The following is a 14,997-nucleotide window of genomic DNA, read 5'->3' on the forward strand; positions in this document are numbered from 1 at the left end:
TATAACTTCATGCCAAATAGATGGGAAAAGAGTGGCAGACTTTATTTTGGGGGCTCCAAAATCACTGCAGATGGTGACTACAGCAATGAAATTAAATACGCTTGCTCCTTGGAAGATAAGTTATGACCAACCTAGAGAGCATATTAAAAAGCAGAGACATTATTTTGCCAACAAAGGACCCTCTAGTCAAGGCTATGGTTTTTTCAATAGTCATGTATGGATGTGAAAGTTGGACTATAAAGAAAGCTGAGCACCGAAGAATTGATGCTTTTGAACTGTGGTGTTGGAGAAGGCTCTTAAGATTCCCTTGGACTGCATCGAGATCCAACCAGTCCATCCCAAAGGAGATCAGTCCTGGGTGTTCATTGGAAGTTTTGATGTTGAAGCTGAAACTCCAATACTTTGGCCACCTAATGGGAAGAGCTGACTCATTTGAAAAGCCCCTGATGTTGGGAAAGATTGAAGGCAGGAGGAGAAGGGGATGGCAGAGGATGAGATGGTTGGATGGCATCACCGACTCAATGGACATGGGTTTGAGTAAACTCCGAGAGTTGGTGATGGACAAGGAGACCTGGCATGCTGTAGTCCATGGGGTTGCAACGAGTCAGACAGAACTGAGTGACTGAACTGAACTGATGTCTTGGCTATTGTAAATAGTGCTTTGTTATTAGATGCTTTAAGTTTCAATTACTGGAAATCAATATTTTTAGTAAGATTACTTTGAAATAAGGTGAATAAACTTACCTCTAATAAAAGAGTAATCACTTAAGTATTTTAAATATATTTGCCTAATATAACTCATTTAACTAGTGCCATTGAATTCAGCTAATAAATTTACATGTTTTATCATCCATTAATTTCTGCATACGTGCCATAAAATTCATTAAAAATTATCAGGTGGATACAATTAGCCATGATCATGAAAACACATTACCAGGAATGCTATGCATTGTTAATTATGAGAATGGAAAGCTTAATTGCCCACATCAAAATAGTTGATAAGCTTGTTATATGTAGTTTTGCCATATAAAATATTAGAAAACAAGATTCCCTCAGTTTCATTGGCATTTGAATGGAAAACACCTATCTGGACACAAAGCATAAAAATGCATTATTTTCACAAGAAAGTAAATGACTCTTAATTTAGCCTGATTAGTAAAAAGAGTTGATGCTGTAAAACTAGTTCCTGCACAACTTGTCATGATCTGTAATTTGACTTCCTAAGTCCATTGAAATTGAAGAGTAAAGTATTTCTATGAAATACATATGAAGTTGTTTATTAATTGACCTTACCTTTTCCCCCTCAACCCTGTCACAACTCACCTTGCACCCTAGCTCTAGAAATACAAATCTGAGTGCAATTCTTTGCTTATACTACAGGAAATAACACAACTGATCTCTTGGTTTACTTTGAAGAACTGCTCATTTTGAGAATACTTAAAATAGTCAATACAAAGTCCTTTCCTATTCTTCTAAAATATTTATAAATTACACTGACATTGTGTCGCCAAAATTTCTAATCAATCACCACAAGCTGAATATGGCCTCTCAATGTTTTTAACAAATTAATTCATTTGTCCCCCTCTTCATGCATCAAAATATCTATTAAAATTTAATATGAATCAGAGTACAGTAGTGAAAAAAAAAAGAAAGCATCTGTTTTCAGAGGATTTATGTTCTTAATGGGGATGCCAGACAGTAATAGACAAGATATAAATAAATGAACATAGACTTTGTTACGTGGTGATTAATGGAAATAAGTGAATAAAAATCAAGGTAAGAAGATGCTAAGGGATTAAGTAGGGTTCTATTTTTGATGGAACAGTAACTGAAGTTGCTTGTAGTAAATGGGTTTTTTAGTAAAGACTAGGAAAAAATGAGGGAATGAGCGTAATTCATATATAAGGGAAGAACAGATCAGGTGGGAGAACAGTATGAGTGCTCTGAGATGAACCATGCTTACATATGTAAGAAACAGAAATGAGGCCAGTGTGGCTGGAAGAGGAGACTGGGAGGAGATGGCATCAAGGGATAAAGGAGTATTTGGGAGATCATGCAGAGTTTTGGATTTTATTCTCAGTTAGATGAGAAGACACTGACTGGATTGCTTCAAAGAGAATAATATATGTTTTAAAGGGTCTTCTTTTGTCAAAGGCTTTCTCTGCATCTAGTGAAATAATCATATGGTTTTTATTTTTCAATTTGCTAATGTGGTGTATCACATTGAATTATTTGCAAATATTGAAGAATCCTTGCATCCCTGGGATAAAGCCCACTTGGTCATGATGTATGATCTTTTTAATATGTTGTTGGATTCTGTTTGCTAGAATTTTGTTAAGGATTTTTGCATCTATGTTCATCAGTGATATTGGCCAGTAGTTTTCTTTTTTTGTGGCATCTTTGTCATGTTTTGGTATTAGGGTGATGGTGGCCTCATAGAATGAGTTTGGAAGCTTACCTTCCTCTGCAATTTTCTGGAAGAATTTGAATAGGATAGGTGTTAGTTCTTCTCTAAAGTTTTGGTAGAATTCAGCTGTGAAGCTGTCTGGTCCTGGGCTTTTGTTTGTTGGAAGATTTCTGATTACAGTTTCAATTTCCGTGCTTGTGATAGGTCTGTTAAGATTTTCTGTTTCTTCATGGTTCAATTATGGAAAGTTGTACTTTTCTAAGAATTTGTCCATTTCTTCCAAGTTGTCCATTTTATTTGCATATAGTTTCTAATAATAGTCTCTTATGATCCTTTGTATTTCTGTGTTGTCTCTTGTGATCTCTCCATTTTCATTTCTAATTTTGTTGATTTGATTTTTTTCTCTTTGTTTCTTGATGAGTCAGGCTAATGGTTTGTCAATTTTATTTGTCTCCTCAAAGAACCAGCTTTTGGTTTTGTTGATATTTGCTAGGAACAAACAACAACAAAACAAAAAACAACAACAACAACAAAAAACCCTCCAGAAAGCAGGAATAGAAGGAACATACCTCAACATAATAAAAGCTATATATAACAAACCCACAGCAAACATTATCCTCAATGGTGAAAAATTGAAAGCATTTCCCCTAATATCAGGAACAAGACAAGGGTGCCCACTCTCACCACTACTATTCAAGATAGTTTTGGAAGTTTTGGCCACAGCAATCAGAGAAGAAAAAGACATAAAAAGAATCCAGATAGGAAAGGAAGAAATGGAACTCTCACTGTTTTCAGATGACATGATCCTCTACATAGAAAACCCTAAAGACTCTACCAGCAAATTACTAGAGCTAATCAATGAATATAGTAAAGTTGCAGGATATAAAATTAACAGACAGAAATCCCTTGCATTCCTGTATACTAACAATGAGAAAACAGAAAGAGAAATGAAGGAAAAAATTCCATTCACCATTGAAATGGAAAGAATAAAATACTTAAGAATATATCTACCTAAAGAAACAAAAGACCTATATAGAGAAAACTATAAAACACTGGTGAAAAAAATCAAAGAGGACACAAATAGATGGAGAAATATACCATGTTCATGGATCAGAAGAATCAATATAGTGAAAATGAGTATACTACCCAAAGCAATCTATAGATTCAATGCAATCCCCATCAAGCTACCAACGGTATTTTTCAGAGAACTAGAACAAATAATCTCACAATTTGTATGGAAATACAAAAAACCTTGAATAGCTAAAGCAATCTTGAGAAAGAAGAATGGAACTGGAAGAATCAACCTGCCTGACTTCAGTCTCTACTACAAAGACACAGTCATCAAGACAGTATGGTACTGGGACAAAGATAGAAATATAGATCAATGGAACAAAATAGAAATCCCAGAGATAAATCCATGCACATATGGACACCTTATCTTTGACAAAGGAGGCAAGAATATACCATGGAGAGAAGACAATCTCTTTAACAAGTGGTGCTGGGAAAACTGGTCAACCACTTGTAAAAGAATGAAACTAGAACACTTTCTAACACCATACACAAAAATAAACTCAAAATGGATTAAAGATCTAAATGTAAGACCAGAAAATATAAAACTCCTAGAGGAGAATATAGGCAAAACACTCTTTGACATAAATCACAGCAGGATCCTCTATGACCCACCTCCCAGAATATTGGAAATAAAAGCAAAAATAAACAAATGGGACCTAAATAAACTTAAATGCTTTTGCACAACAAAGGAAACTATAAGCGAGGTGAAAAGACAGTCCTCAGATTGGGAGAAAATAATAGCAAACCAAGCAACAGACAAAGGATTAATCTCAAAAAGATACAAGCAACTCCTGCAACTCAATTCCAGAAAAATAAAAGATCCAATCAAAAAGTGGACCAAAGAACTAAACAGACATTTCTCCAAAGAAAACAAGCAGATGGCTAACAAACACATGAAAAGATGCTCAACATCACTCATTATCAGAGAAATGGAAATTAAAACCACAGTGAGGTACCATTTCATGCCAGTCAGAATGACTGCTATCCAAAAGCCTACAAGCAACAAATGCTAGAGAGGGTGTGGAGAAAAGGGAACCCTCTTACCCTGTTGGTGGGAATGCAAACTATTAGAGCCACTATGGAAAACAGTGAGGAGATTCCTTTAAAAACTGGAAATAGAATTGCCATATGACCCAGCAATCCCACTTCTGGGCATACACACTGAGGAAACCAGAACTGCAAGAGACATGTGTACCCTAATATTCATCTCAGCACTGTTTATAATAGCCAGAACATGGAAGCAACCTAGATGTCCATTGGCAGATGAATGGATAAGAAAGTTGTAGTACGCATACACAGTGGAATATTACTCAGCCATTAAAAAGAATACATTTGAATCAGTTCTAATGAGGTGGTTGAAACGAGCCTATTATACAGAGTGAAGTAAGCCACTAAGAAAAACACCAATACAGTATACTAACACATATATATGGAATTTAGAAAGATGGTAATGATGACCCTATATGTGAGACAGCAAAAGAGACACAGATGTATAGAACAGTCTTTTGGACTCTGTGGGAGAGGGCGAGGGTGGGATGATATGTAAGCATGGCATTGACACATGTGAATTATCATATGTGAAATGAATCACCAGTTCAGGTTTGATGCATGATACAGGGTGCTTGGGGCTGGTGTACTGGGATGACCCAGAGGAATGGGATGGGGAGGGAAGTGGGAGGGGGGTTCAGGATGGGGAACACATATACACCCATAGTGGATTCAAGTCAATGTATGGCAAGACCAATACAATATTGTAAAGTAAACTAAATAAATAAATTAATTTAAAAAAAATAAATAAAGGACCTTTTTCTTACTGTGTGAGCTGTAGCAGCCAATAGTGGAAGCAAGAGGCTATTATAATAATCTAGATGAGAAATACTGATGTCTCAAAGTCAGGTAGTAGTGGTTGAACTAGTGAGAAATTGTTAGATTTTTGATTTGTGAAGTTAAGAAACAATAGCTTTTGTAAATTTAGAGCCAGTAGGTTTGGATGTGGAGTATGACAGAAGTCAGAATCTGAAGCCTAAGTGACAGTCAAAATAGAGTCATCACTGTATGAGGTACTAAATTTTTAGGAGATAAACACTGATTAACTTATTTAAACTGAACTGCTTAGTAACAGAAATGGTAAATATTTGCTTTGGCTTAGTGTCAGTTGCTCAGTCTTGTCCAACTCTTTGTGACCCCATGGACTGTAGCCCACTAGTCTCCCCTGTCCATGGGATTCTCCAGGCAAGAACACTGGAGTGGATTGCCATTCCCTTCTCCAGAGGATCATTCAGACCCAGGAAGATTTTGGCTTAGGAAACTGGAAAAAAATTAGTGAGGCACACTGAGGGGAGCATGAAATGAGAAATCTTGGGAACCTCTGGTATGTGCTGATGGGAGTAGGTAGGGCATGATCAATGATTAGGGAGAAAGTGCAAACAATTACAGAAGAAGCATATGAATACCTGAAAAATAAGGGAATCCAGTGAACGAATGCAGGATGTATTCCTAGATATGACTATCAGCTCTTTATTCTTTGAAAAACATGAGAACTGAAGTCTGGGACAGTGGGTGGTTTTGTTGGTAGAAATGGTGGACATTCTGTTTTGATAGCTTTTATTTTCACCACTTGAAAATGAGGAATAAGGAAAAGAACATAAGGCATGAGAAGACATATGTGTAGAATGATCAGTGAAGAGATTATGAGAGTGAACTAGCTGGATAAAAAGCAACACCAAGGGCCACCTTCATGTTATTGTTCATTGAGTTAAATTGACACTAGAATATGTAGTTTTATATTTTTACACATGGGTTAGCTATTTAGATGAGGATAGGAAATAGAATGTTAGACTCAGGGTTTACTCTTCATTTGCAATGGAATGTATGTGTCTCCAGAGAGATAAAAGTATATATAAGGAGGTATTAAAGTTATGATTGGTTCAATATAAATCAGATAAACAGTGAGTTGAGATCATAGGCAAAATAAGAGTCAATGAGAATTCTATAAGATTAATGGTTTAAGTAAGTTAGTATATTTTTTTGAGTAGTAATATTAGGGTAAATGAATGAGAAAGGTAGAATATATTAGAAGTAACTGTAAGTATATCAGAATTACCAAGAAATAAAACAACAATGATGTAAAGAAAAAAAAGCAACAGTAAAGTTTTTGTTTGTATTGTTTCTTCTAATTAGACTAAGTTGGTAAAATGAAATTAAAAGACACTTACTCCTTGGAAGGAAAGTTATGACCAACCTAACGGCATATTAAAAAGCAGAGACATTACTTTGTCAACAAACGTCCGTCTAGTCAGGGCTATGGTTTTTTCAGTAATCACATATGGATGTGAGAGTTGGACTGTAAAGAAGGCTGAGTGCTGAAGAATTGATGCTTTTGAACTGTGGTGTTGGAGAAGACTCTTGAGAGTCCCTTGGGCTGCATCGAGATTCAACCAGTCCATCCTAAAGGAGTTCAGTCCTGGGTGTTCATTGGAAGGACTAATGTTAAAGCTGAAACATTAATACTTTGGCCACCTGATGTGAAGGGCTGACTTATTGGAAAAGACCCTGATGCTGGGAAAGACTGAAGGCAGGAGGAGAAGGGAACGACAGAGGATGAGATGTTTGGATGGCATCACTGACTCAATCGGTGGGTTTGGGTGGACTCCTGGAGTTGGTGATGGACAGGGAGGCCTGGCATGCTGCAGTTCATGGGGTCGCAAAGAGTCGGACATGACTGAGCTACTGAACTGAAGTGGTAAAATACTGAAGAAATAAGAAATGATGTGGCAATTTATAAAGAAGTTTTAAAAAAAGGATGTTATTATTATCATGAACTTCAAATGAAGGAAAGAATTTTATAGAAGTTGTAATTATTGGGAAGCGGCAATGAGGAGAAAGGCAATTAAATAATCTGTCTCTAGGAACAATGTAAGCCTAGGGAGAAGGAGAAAAAAAAAAACTATTAATCAGGAAGGTGAGGAGGAATCAAGCAACTTTAGAAAAGATGGGTTGTTATCAATTAAACAAGAAGATGAATGGAAAATCAGCAAGGATGTTATTATGAGAGGAAATTTTAAGGACTGGAGATTCTGAGCTCCAGATTGAAAGGATTAAAGGCTGGGAAAGATGTGCAAGATTAAGTCTATCTAAAATCCAAAGGATTTTAGTGTCTAGGTGATGAAGCATGAAGATGAATGATGACTTGGGAATCTTGGGTTTTCTGTAAATCTTGTTTTTTTTTTTTTTAATAGTTTTGACAATCTTGATCAAAATGAATGTGTCATCCAATGGTATCCAGAGAGACCTGTGATTATTGTCCAAGGAAGTGAGGAAAGGATCTCTAGGAACATGTAAATTATGTTAGTCCCTGATTCAAGAAAACTATTAGTAATATTGAATCAACAGAAGTGTTTTGGTACTGGAAGGATAACTTAGGAGTGATTAGAATTTTTTAACTTGAAATAATACATATTTTCCATAAATAATACTTAAAGTCATATTCAAATTTCAACTCTTAGATCCTAGGAACACCTAGTACTTTTATTTATGTTCCCTTTTATTTATAAAGAAATCTAAATCTAAAGTCCTTTCAGGGGATTGATACATTGAATATGCTGTGCCATGCTAAGTCACCTAAATTGTGTTCGACTCTGTGCAATCCTATGGACTGTATATAGCCTGCCAGGCTCTTCTGTCCATTGGATTCTCCAGACAAGAATACTGGAGTGTGTTGCCATGTCCTCCTGCAGGAGATTTTCCTGACCCAGGGATCTAACCCACATCTCTTAAATCTCCTGCATTGGCAGGCAGGTTCTTTACTAGTAGTGCCACCTGGGAAGCTCATATTGAATACAGAAGGAAACTAATATAAATATCTTGTTATATATAGTTTGGAATAAAATGTAAAGTGTTTTAATGAACATTTCCTCATAGAGGATATCCTAACAACCAAGGGTCTCATACAAACAAATTCCATCATTTTCCAAAGTGCTCTAACCAACATCAAAATGTGTTGACCTGTTTACTTTTGAGTATTCCAGTTGTTGAGCTCTTTGCTCTTACTAAGGAATAATTGAGCTAAAAATAATCATTTGTTTTATAACTTAATTTCCTCCTTAGATAGATATCTGAGTGATCTGAATTTTCAAGTGAATTAACATTTATAGCCATCAATTAATTTACAAATAGTGATCTTAGTATTCCTCAATTTGGAGACCAGCCATCTGACCACATCAGGCACATGAAAAAGTACAAAATTAAAATATTATAAATAAAACTTGAATATTCAGCAGTAATTAATCTGAGAAATGCTGGGAATATTTTTTCTCTCATTATGATTGGTCACATTAGCAACTAGAAAAAAGGAACGATCACTTTGCCCATGCCTGATTCATGTCAATGTATGGCAAAACCACTGCAATATTGTAATTAGCCTCCAATTAAAATAAGTAAATTAAAAAAGCAAACAAACCAAAAAAAAAAAAGTTCCATCCACTCTAAGAAAACATGAGATAAGTAAACTGAAGCAAGTTCATAAAAAATGAGAACAAAGAATGTGGAAAGAAATGCAGTGTGGAAGCTATGGGTACAAGAGAGTTGTCAGAGGTTCAAAAAAATTATGATTATGTGCTCTTACAGTACCTAAAAAATAAAAATAAAATCTTTATCTACTGAGATGAGATTTGTTTCCAGAGTATTTACTGAGTGACTTTTTATCATACATAAAATATCATTCATTTTAATGATTGTCAGATTTAATAAACAAAAAGCTAAATTTGAACATCAGATAAACAAAAATTTTCAAGTTAAAGTGTGTCCCATACATTATTATATTCACTGTTATCTAAAGTTCAAATTTAACCAAACATCCTAAATTTTAGCTGTTGATCCTAGTGATAGTGCATATATATATGTGTGTGTATATATATATGTATATATATATATATATACTGTTGCTGCTGCTGCTGCTAAGCCGCTTCAGTTGTGTCCGACTCTGTGCGACCCCATAGACGGCAGCTCACCAGGCTCCCCCGTCCCTGGGATTCTCCAGGCAAGAACACTGGAGTGGGTTGCCATTTCCTTCTCCAGTGCAGGAAAGTGAAAAGTGAAAGTGAAGTCGCTCAGGCGTGTCCGACTCTTAGCGACCCCATGGACCGCAGCCTACCAGGCTACTCCATCCATGGGATTTTCCAGGCAAGAGTACTGGAGTGGGTGCCATTGCCTTCTCCATATATGTGGAGAGATGTCACCACAAATGTCAGAGTACTAAGTCCTTTGAGTTATTATAACCCCAGAGATAGAATTTACTTAGCCTGGTTTTACCTATTATGACTTTACCGCAAAAATGTTAGCAGTGGCAATTTATGTTACCCTGGTGTCATCAGATAAACAGTGGGAATAATATCAGCTTCACAGATTTCCTGACTAGATTATTAGAGACATATATGTGAAGCACTTAATGTCCGTAATAAACAGAATTGTTATTCAAATAAACCTCAGGCTTAACTGCAGATTTACCCTTCAGCATGACGTGGATTAATGATTCGGACAGTAAAGCGCAGAACGTTGGGATCATAAAGAAACAGAAAAAGGCATAGAAATTCTTCATTTAAGCAGAAAATAAACTGAGACAGGATAAAAGAAAAAGTTCACTTAAAAGAACATATACTATATTTAGATATTTAGTATCCACTTCTCTATAAATTCCCTAGGTTAAAAAATCTATAGATAATGTCCATTATTTCTCATGAAACTGAACTAGGGATAGGGTGTTTACAAACATCTCACAAAAGAAGCTAATATGCTACTCAGCTTGTTTAGTTTATCAAGAGCTTTCTAAACTTAGTAGTCTAGGTGAGTTGGGATTTTTGGCATTATCTAAGAACATTTTAATGCATTTTTCAATTTGGCAAATTGTTAAAATTATGCAAAAAGAGAGAGACACCATGTCTCTTCTTAATAATGAAAAATATTAGTTCTGACTTTACCCTATATTGCTTGTGGGCATGTATTTAATTTAGTCAAATTGAACTGAAACCATTGTAGAATATAAAGTAACCAAAAATGTTCCTATAAGGCAAAAAATGCTAGATGTTAAAGGGAAAGTAGCTGTATCATATCTTTTAATAAATATTGTAATCAAGAATCCTGACAAATAAATGTGTTCTAGTCTCAATTTTCTTTTGAAATTTATATGATACTTATGATGGTTAATTTTGTATCAGCTTGACTGGGCCACAGTGCCCAGATATTTGGTCAAGTGTTATTCTAGATGTTTCTGTGAAGGCTTTTTTTCCCCCACTGAGATTAATATTGCTTTGAGTAAAGTAGATTATCCTCCATAATGTGATGGGCCTCTTCCAATCAATTGAAAATCTTAGGAGAACAAAGAAAACTCCCTTCAGCAAGAAGAAATTCTGCTAGTTGATTGCCTCCAACAATAATTCAGTCCTTAGTCACATGAGTCAGTTCCTTTAAAGAAATCTACCTCTCAGTGAATCTTTATCACTATCATCTCTATCGCTATCCTCTTATCTGTGTCTATATATATTTATTCATTTACCTTTACCTATATACCTGTATCTCTATCTTGTTGTTCTTTTTCTCTGGAGACTCCTAATACACAGTGTTTGTGTTTTTTTCATTGATTTTTTTTTTTTTAGTTTTACAAATAGGAAGTGGTGCTGTGTAAATACATTTTATATTAAACCATTATCTAAACATGTGGAATGAAACACAAATAGGGGTTAGCTAAAAATAAAAGTAATATTTTCTACCCTAGTCCATGTTGTCTTAATGTGCAGTATAAGAATTACAATTGAAAATCACCCAAGTGGGTTTCCCAAGTTTTCAAAGTGTTGCATAATCCAATAAGTGCCATTGTTTTCATTATTTCAGGAGATTAAAAAAATTAAAACCTAACTTACATACCAACAGTTATTAATGAAATATTCTTTTTTCCTTTCGGCTTCTCACCTATTCAATAGTGAACATACTTGGAGCCTAATATATTAATGGTAGACAGATTGCAGTTATCCTAGCTTTTGGTTTAATTCAACCCCATCTAATTGGAGCCCCAGGCTTGGGTATCTCACAAACCACATCATGTACAACACTGCTCTGATAGATAAATAAGTAGGGAAAAACAAAAACAAGACAGGCAGACCAGGTTTTTAGGTGGCAGGCTGAGAGAGTACGACATCCAATAGCCTGAAGCTCCTAACTGTGATGAAGGCTGTGAAGAGGTGATAATGCTCCTTGTTCTTCATGGCAGACACATTTAGATGGGTCCTTCCTAGAGGCCAGAAGGTAGATTTAAAATTAAATGGCAAACAGCTACTACCAGTATGAAAGTAATATTCAGCGCAGCTCTGCAGAGAGTCTTGATAACACATGTACCTCTGATCTGGGATTCTGAAAAGCCCTAAACTGGGAGAGAAAATTCACTGTGAGCAGGCCAGTAAGTGCTGTGAACAAATAGCTCTAAAACTCTGGATAGGAGCTGCGAGGCAAACCAGCACAGAGAAAGTATTCTCAGAGAATCTAGGTCAGCCCAGAGGTAGAATTTAGATTCAGAGAGCTTCTGGAAACAGGTTATGATATCATTGTTTATAGCATAGATGACAACTGTACAAATATAGCTTCATTTGTGCTCAAATTATTTTAAGGATTTGGACATTCCTTTAAAATCTCTCTACAGACTTTTTTTTTACTACAGGAAATTTTGTACTTCTGCGAAGTTCACAGTATTTTCTAGCTTCCCTGCTGATGGTAGGTGCTGGGGATGTCTAACATTAGTACATCAGGCTGTAATAAAAAATGCATGAGAACACTGGCTGTCAGAACACTAATTTGGAAATGTATCTCTACCCTGTTTGTACACATGAATTAATCTGCAGAAAAGATTAACTGCATGCTATTTGTTAGCCATTAGCTTGTTACCAGTCAATGAGCAAGGTGACAAAAATGATGTTGTTTTTGCATTTTCATGTTATTCCTGTAGGAGTCAATGGAAAATATAGAGTTTAAAGAAATGTTATTTTCAGTCTCAATGAAAAAGAATGGAACTTTAGCAAGTGCACTTATCAGGCAATGATGATATGTACTGTAGTTTATGAACTTCCGTTTTAAAGAAATTCTTTGAATTTTTTTCCATACATACTCTTTGAGGATTTGAAATAAGTTACCAGTGGAAAGGTTCACATGCTTGTTACAGTCTTAAAACCCTTAAATAGACTTTCTCCTTCACATATGTAGTTAATTTAAAATAATGGCATATCTACATTTACAATTTTAAATGATTGGGATAAATTATCCATTATCTTTACCACCCATTCTTGTTAGTGAATAAACTGTGTCTTTTATTCTTTATCTTTTATTTCTTCAATTATGCAAATTGATATGACATGGTGGTTCTGAGCAATAACTCTGGAATATAAATGACTGGCTTCAAATCTGGGTTCCAGAATTAGTTATGTAATCCTGTTTAAATTAATTCGTGTCTTTAGTCCTTTAGTCTTCTCTTCTATAAATTGAGAGGAACAAAAATAAATGCATGTATTATATGAACATTAAATAAGTTGTAAATATTTATATTAAATCCTGGCATATAGTGAGCACTTTATACATATTAGGCTTCCCTGATGGTACAGATAGTAAAAAATCTGCCTGCAGTGTGGGAGACCAGGTTCAATCCCTGTGCTAGGAAGATTCCCTGGAGAAGGGAATGGCTTGCCATTCCAGTATTCTTGCCTGGAGAATTCCATGGACAGAGGAGCCTGGCAGGCTACAGTCCACTAAGTTGCAAAGAGTCAGACAGGACTGAGAGACTAACACTTTCAACTTTATACATATTAACTATCATTACTACAGTCTCTTTAATTTATTCTCTTATATTTCATTGGCATTGTCAGATCTCCATTATCTTGCATTTAAGTTATTGCAACAGTCTTCTACTCAGTATTTTCCTCTAATTTTCATCTACCTCAAGTTCATACACACTGTTGCCAGCATGACCATAAACCAAACAGAACTGTTTATGTGATTCCTATGATGAAAATTCTTCAATTTTCTCAACTTCTTCAAGAGGAGGTCAAATTTATTTTTATAACATTTATGTCCCTCTGTGAGTTGACAGCTTCCTGTCTTGTTAGGCTCATCTATTTCCACTTGTCATCTTGAACTTTATGTTTTACCACGTAGAACAATTTCTGTCTCCTTAAACACATTTTCATTCTCCATATAAGAGTGCCTTTGCACATTATACTTAATCTTCCTATTATACTGATTATTTAACAGTCAAATTAAATTCATCTTTCAAAATGCAGTTATCAAAAAATGTTACTAACTTTCCCCATCCAACTTATATTTTATGTTTTATGACCCCCCAATTTCAATATATTTTACTTGTTCAAAGTACTTTAAGTTTCATTGAAAGTATGTATTTGTTTATTTTTTAAATATATTTATTTATTTGGTTGTGCCAGGTCTTAGTTGTGGCATGCGGAATCCTTAGTTGTGGCATAAAGATTCAGTGGTGGCATGTTAGGTCTAGTTCTCCAACTGGGGATTGAACCTGGGCCCCTTACATTGGGAGCACAGAGTCTTAGCCACTGGACTACCAGGGAAATCCCTTTCTTTGTTTCTTAGCATTATTTTTGAACTATCTCATAGGTATTCTGAATTTCACCTTAGAATTACCAGAATTTACACTGCAGTGCTCTGAACATGGGCTTCCCAAGTGGCTCAGTGGTGAAAGAATCCACCTGCCAATTCAGGACTTTCAGGAGAAGCCGGTTTTATCACTGGGTCAGGAAAATCCCTGGAGGATTAAATGGCAACCCATTCCAGTATTCTTGCCTGGTCAGAGGAGGTCAGGAAGGCTGTAGTCCATGGGGGTTGCAAAGAGCCAGATGCGATTGAGCATGCATGTATGGTTTGAACATAGTAGATCCTTCATAAATATTTGTTAGGAGTGATACAGTTATTTAAACTGTGTTTTCTTGAACCCTGGTAAAAACCTTTGCAATATGAGATAAACCAGTGGGCAAAAGCAACTTATTCTGAAAGTTACATATTAACAGTATAGACTAATAGAATCTAGACCCTAGTTGCTGCTGCTAAGTCACGTCAGTCGTGTCTGACTCTGTGGGACCCCATAGATGGCAGCCCACCAGGCCCCCATCCCTGGGATTCTCCAGGAAAGAATACTGGAGTGGGTTGCCATTCCCTTCTCCAGTGCATGAAAGTGAAAAGTGAAAATGAAGTCGCTCAGTCGTGTCCGACTCTTCGCGACCCCATGGACTGTAGCCTACCAGGCTCCTCCGTCCACGGGATTTCCCAGGCAAGAGTACTGGAGTGGGTTGCCATTGCCTTCTCCCCCAGACCCTAGAGTAGTAATTGAAAGATGGCACTTGAAGAATAGGGCTTCCCAAGTAGCTCAGTGGGTAAGAATCCACCTGTAGTGCGGGAGACATGGATTTGATCCCTGGGTCAGGAAGATCCCCTGGAGAAGGAAATGGCAACCCGCTCCA

Source organism: Odocoileus virginianus, chromosome 5, assembly GCF_023699985.2.
Source record: "Odocoileus virginianus isolate 20LAN1187 ecotype Illinois chromosome 5, Ovbor_1.2, whole genome shotgun sequence".
NCBI lineage: Eukaryota > Metazoa > Chordata > Mammalia > Artiodactyla > Cervidae > Odocoileus > Odocoileus virginianus.